Here is a 6640-nt window from a genome sequence, read left to right as displayed (position 1 = left end):
TAAGTCCTGGGTGTTCATTGGAAGGACTGATGCTGAAGCTGAAGCTCCAATACTTTGGCCACCTGATGCAAAGAACTGACTCATTTGAAAAGACCCTGATGCTGGGAAAGATTGAAGGCAGGAGGAGAAGGGGACGACAGAGGATGAGATGGTTGGATGGCATCACTGACTCAGTGAACATGAGTTTGAGTAAGCTCCAGGAGTTGGTGATGGACAGGGAGGCCTGGCGTGCTGCAATCCATGGGGTCACAAAGAGTTGGACATGACTGAGCGACTGAACTGAACTGAACTGTGTATTACAAAGTTGTTTTGAGGAGCAAGAAAAAGGTAATTTTTTCATTATTTTTAACACTTTAATGTGTTCCAAATTTTATCTGAATAGGCATTGGTTTTGTAAGCAAACTTTAAGAAAAAAAAAGCAAGAATTGGTTAAGAATCAAAAATGATGGGCTACTTTCATCACACACTGGAAATGCAATTACATGATAATTAAATCAACACACCCCAATTAAACCTTCATTCAATAGATCGTTTTTACAGGAAACCTTTGTACTATTATAGTTTTCATCTTCAGGTGACAACCATACCCTTTCACATTGCTTCTGTCCTAGGTGATCTTCTAAACTAATTCTAAACTGTTAACAACAGGGAAAAATTAAGGGGAAGGCACGGTGTGTCTGCTCGTTTGTAACATTCAACCTTCAACGCAAATTCCCAAACTCACCAGGCTACTTAGACCAACTAAGGTTATGAACATCAAAGTGATTTGATGGCGTGGTAAAGAATCCTCCTGCAATACAGGAGATGCAGAAAACCTGGGGTTAGATTCCTGGGTTGGGAAGATCCCCTAGAGGAGAAAATGGCAACCCTCTCCAGTATTCTTGCCTAAAAGATCTCATAGACAGAGGAGTCGGGTGGGCTACAGTCCCCGGGATCACAAAGAGTCGGACACTACTGAGCACACACATGCAAGCAAGGGATTGACAATACACTCCTCTGTGTGGAGGGGCTGACATGCTATACAGGAAAAGAAAAGGAAATGACCATAAACCACAGCATTAATGCCCAAAGAACAAGAGCTTGTATGTTGCAGATGTTTCAGTGGGAAATAAGAAAGGAAAGCTTTCCTTTCTGTAGGAAAGTTTCCTACAGTGGTCTTCATGGAATAGGTGGGTTATAAGTAAACTTGACCTCCCCCACTGCCCCCCAAAAAGAGTACAGACTTAAAACACCTAAGGAGGAGGTGAAGGGCCTTGTAGAACAGGTTAAGGTACAATACAAAGTGAAGACATGGCTCCTATGTTAAACAATTGAGTAAAATAAAGAATTCATAGAGAAAAAGTAAAGTCATGGGTGAAAAAATACAGAGAACCACTCAGAAAGGACCTTGAACCCTACGGCCAGGCATCAGATATGTTTGTGCAGTGAAGGTGAGAAGCAGTGTATGCTCAGGTCTTGTTTTATGCTGTCTATTATATTGTAAACCAGGGCAGACTGTTTCTTATTATTACATGTGTAAATATACCCAGAGGCTCTTAAAGCCATGGGAACATCCAATTAAATTAAAAAGCTTTGACCTCTTTGGATGAGAGGCTCTGTATAAATCCAAGGTATTGATATTCTTATTATGGCGGATAAATGAAATGTGTGAGTGAGGCTAGCTCAGCAGCAGAATGGTTTCCCTGAGATTCATAAAAAAACTAATAATAATGCCAGACCTGAGTCTGTGCAGGACACCCAGCACAGATCCAAGGGATTTTAAAAAAGAGTGTCTCATAATCTTAGCCATGTGGGCAGAACTCTGAAAAAGGAGCTATTTCATGCCCCCATCAACATTGCCTGCTCACCCAAGATATAAAAAGAGTGCTTTAGGCATGGCTGAGTAAATCAAGGCAGAGCACATAGATTATAAACTGAAGGCAAAAGTGAGTGATGCTTTCAGCATGAAAGAAGGAGCTATTTTATTTATACAGGATTGGAATTTTATATCACCTTTTTCAGTTACTTTGGTTTAAATAAATCTTACATTAATATAAGCTTAGATTAAGATATACACATGTTGTTTTCTGTTTGAAGGAAAAGAGTATAACTAGATCACAGTAGGCCGTATCTCTCCCTGGTTGATTTTGTTTTTCGTATTCTCCATACCTGGTTTAGCCTGTGTTGTCTGATTCGGAATTGTGGCTTAATTCAAGTTACATTTGAGTTTCTGTTTTAGGAAGTTGACTAAAAATGGTATTTTACAATTTTAATTTGATTTTTGATATTTTATTTAATTATTTTGGTCACTCCATGGGGGCGTGCAGGGTCTTAGTTCTCCAAGCAGGGTAGGACTTGTGCCCCCTGTAGTGGAAGCTTGGAGTCTTAACCACTGAACCGCCAGGGAAGTCCTAGTATTTTCAATTATAAAGGACAGCCTTGTTGATAAGGGGAGTGTCCTTTGTTTCTGTGGGATACAGCCTGGAGGCTTATAGCTAAGGCAGCAACTGCCCACCAGCTTCTCTCTAGATTCCATCAATCAAGAAACACCAAATGCATAGGATGTTGCAGGCACCACGTGAGCCGGATACCTTTGGCTGGGTGTCCCCTGAAGATTTCCAATCAACACCACCAACTTAACTTATTTTTCCTACCTTCTTTCTATCCTTGTTGGCTTCTCCTTCTGTGTTTGCTGTTTCAATAAATGGCTCAAAAAAGTCTTGGCTGAAAAGATGACCTGCTGCAGAATGGGAAAAAAATATTTGCAAATCCTATATATCTGACAGGAGTTTAGTATCCAGAAAATATAAAAAGCTTTTATTGCTCAGCAACAAACAGACAAATAATCCAGTGCTTTTAATGAGCAAAGTATCTGAATAGACATTTTTCCAAAGGAGATATACAAATGGCCAACTCTCACAGGAAAAGATGCTCAACAAAATTAGTCATTAAGGAAATGCAAACAAAGCCACCATGAGATACCACTTAACAACCACTAGGGTGGCTATAATTTAAAACTTTTTAAAACAGGAAAACAAGAAGTGTTGGCAGGTGTATGGAGGAATGGAGCCCTAGTGAGAATGGAACCTGTGAGAATATAAAATTGTGCAGCTGCTTGGTACAACAGTTTGGTGGCTCCTCCAAAATTTAAATATAAACTGTCTAAATGTTCTGGACCTAAAGAGTGCCACATACCCTGTGAATCTATTGAATGGCACCAAACTGTACACATTAAAATGGTTAATCTACTATTACAAATGTTACCCAAAAAGATATCAATATCTATCCTAGAGAGAGAGAGAGAGGAGACACATCATGGTAGAATTCTTTAAGTCATCTTTCATCTAGTCACCAAGTTCTATTAATTTGACCTGCACAGTGTTTCTTAAATGTATCCCCTTCTTAGCATTCCCACTCCCACCCACTTGATTGGGTCTTTATCATCTCTCCTGTCAACTGTTTCAATAGCTTCCCACTTGCTCCCCCCTCTTACACCACCTCCATTCCAATCTACTTACCACACTAGTCAAAATCGGTCAGTTCGGATTCACTGCACACAGCATTTGTGACCCTTACTGATACTAAACAGTTCTAAGAGGTTTTGTTTATCAACAAATGACTTAGTCATCAAACTTTGCACCATGGATTAAAAAATTTTATTATGCACTATATCAAATGATTATATAATGCACCATATCAAACCTATCACTCTATGAGTAGAAATTAAGACTTTGTGTCATTTTCATATGTTGTAGTATTTCTTCAAATAAATCCCTCCTCTAAACAAACAAAAAAGGCAGGAATCTGATCCCTCTATTCCCACATGAAAACCTCTAAGGTTTCCCATTGTCCAAAGCATGATTCTTCATATTGTTTACTAGACATCCGGCTCTAGAGGGTCTTCCCAGCTTCCTTGTCAATTACCTCCCATTGTACCCGACTCTCTAGCCATGACCCAAATATGCCAGGACCACCAGGGAACTCTTACCAGGCATTCTTAAATTTCTCTTTTTCCTACCTATTTGTGCTCAACCTAAAATGTCTTGGAGCCCAGACACCACATCTGTGAAAATGTGGTTACCTAGCTTCAGGTTTGTTGAGATACTCAGTGACTCAAGTGGTAAAGAATCTGCCTGCAATGCAGAAGACTGGGTTTGATCCCTGGGTCAGGAAGATCCCCTGGAGAAGGGAATGGCTACCCACTCCAGAATTCTTGCCTGGAGAATCCCATGGACCGAGGAGCCTGGTGGACTACAGTCCACGGGGTCGCAAACAGTCAGCCACAACGGAGCAACTAATCCTTTCACACTTTGAAAGATAGTAAGACGTGCTTGTAAGGAAGCTCAGCCTACAGTTATTTTTAAGAAAAAAATGTTTCTCAATACACCTGGTTAAAATTCTGCTTATTTTTTTAGCCTTGTACAATAACTTTATTATTGACTTTATCTGAAAAATCTTGATATAAAACTGTGGTTTGGTTTATCAACTCTCAGCAGTCCGTTCCTGAGCTCTGAGGAAGCTTCCCTTCTGAACTACTCAATCTTTCTTCTGGACAACTGACATTTTGGGAATGTTCTACCTCTTCTTTTTAACATTTTTTCTTACGCTTCTTCTCATCCACTGGATTCTCTCATATTGCAGGGTGAGCTTTCTTATGCTTTTCCTCCATCATGTCTGCAGTTACATTGTTCTCTACGTATTGAGAGAACTGTTTCTTTTTTTTTTTTTTAGTTCCTTCTTCTTTTTTTTTTTTCCATTTATTTTTATTAGTTGGAGGCTAATTACTTTACAATATTGTAGTGGTTTTTGCTATACATTGACATGAATCAGCCATGGATTTACATGTGTTCCCCATCCCGGTCCCCCCTCCCACCTCCCTCCCCATCCCATCCCTCCGGGTCTTCCCAGTGCACCAGCCCTGAGCACTTGTCTCATGCATCCAACCTGAGCTGGTGATCTGTTTAAGAGAACTGTTTCTTGTAAGCATCCTCATCTTCTTCATTCAGCTAACACATATAAATTACAGTATTCTGCCCCATGATGTGTTTTTGGTGTCCCTCAGCACTGAATTCTTTGCTTTCTGAATCATAACCAGGGAACCACATGGTACTATGAGGGATAGACAAGCCTCCATCAACAGCTCCCTTCCAGGCCCCCAAAACTTTTTTTCCAGTAGTAGTCCTGGCAAACCTGTCAATCCTAAGGGAGATCAACCCTGAATATTCATTGGAAGGACTGATGCTGAAACTGAAGCTCGAATAGTTTGGCCACCTGATGTGAAGAGTCAACTCTTTGGAAAAGACACTGATGCGGGGAAAGACTGAGTGCAGAAGGAGAAGAGGATAGCAGAGAATCAGATGGTTAGATAGCATCACCAACTCAACAGACATGAATTTGAGCAAACTCCAGGAAACCATGGAGGACACAGGAGCCTGACGTGCTGCAGTCCACGGGGTTACAAAGAGTCGGACATGACTTAGCAACTGAACAACGGCAATCCTGGCAAGCTCTGCATCCAAATAACACATGAAGACACCAGACTGACCATCAATGTTTTCCACTTTGTATTCATCTCTATCACCTCAACATGACCTTCATAAACCTTGTCCACACCAAACCTATTAAGAAGCCTGCTGGCCCGCAGCAAGCCACTACAATATGCTGCAGCATCATTTGTCAGGTCAGCCTTCACACCATACGTTGGGAGTTCGTGAGCATAAACTGCACAAGGTATCATATCTCCTATATGGGCCTAAGCAATCTGACAAATGATATCCCTATTGGTTACATGAACGATTATTCTATATTTGCATGTATTATATGTATTTTTATCTTGGATTACCAATTTTTTCTGAGCAGTTTTGCCCTCTCTCCATCTTCTGAATTTAACTTGGTATCTCTTGAAGTAGGGCTTCCTAGGTGGGTCAGTGGTAAAGAATCTGCCTGCCAATGCAGGAGATGTGGGTTTGATCCCTGGGTTGGGAAGATTCCCTGGAGAAGGAAATGGCAACCCATTCCAATATTCTTACCTGGAAAATCCCATGGACAGAGAAGCTTGGTGGTTGCATGTGGTTGCAAAGAGTTGGACACAACTGAGTGACTGAGCACACTCTTGGTGGTTGTGGTGGTTTAGTCGCTAAGTCGTGTCCGACTCTTGCGACCCCATAGACTGTAGCCTTCCAGGCTCCTCTGTCCTTGGGATTTTCCAGGCAAGAATACTGGAGTGGGTTGCTCCTTCCTTCTCCAGGGGATCTTCCTGACCCAGAAACTGAACCCAGGTCTCCTGCACCACAGGCAGATTCTTTACCGACTGAGCTATGAAGGAGGCCCAAGCACAGTCTTAAAGTAGGTCTTATGCTTGACAACTTTGATAAACCCCATTCTGCAAGTCAGAGCACCAAGTCTGTGGCTTGCCACAGAGCTGCAGAATTAGCACAGCTCTGGGGGAGTCAGGGGGGAGCAAATTCTGCTTACATTTTAAGGCCAAAGGTTATTGTTGAAATCTGGCCTCAGTACACAGGTAATGGCTTAAATCTTCGAGACAGAGTTCTGGGTGAAGTAGAAAGAAACAGCTTTATGGCTTTGTCAGACAAAGGGGGCCATAGTGGACTGATGTCCTTAAGACTGTGTGTTCCACCCCAGAGTGGGTAGTGAGGAGTCT

The 6640-nt window shown here is 41.6% G+C and overlaps 1 pseudogene; it reads right to left on the bottom strand.

Annotated features, from left to right (window-relative positions):
* Positions 1-4461: 4461 nt before the first annotated feature.
* Positions 4462-6360, bottom strand: LOC136170934 (large ribosomal subunit protein uL18-like; annotated as a pseudogene).
* Positions 6361-6640: the final 280 nt, after the last annotated feature.

The sequence above is a fragment of the Muntiacus reevesi genome, chromosome 6, assembly GCF_963930625.1.
Source record: "Muntiacus reevesi chromosome 6, mMunRee1.1, whole genome shotgun sequence".
Lineage (NCBI taxonomy): Eukaryota > Metazoa > Chordata > Mammalia > Artiodactyla > Cervidae > Muntiacus > Muntiacus reevesi.
Note: the sequence above shows the minus strand (reverse complement) of the source record. Positions and strands in the feature narration are given on the sequence as shown.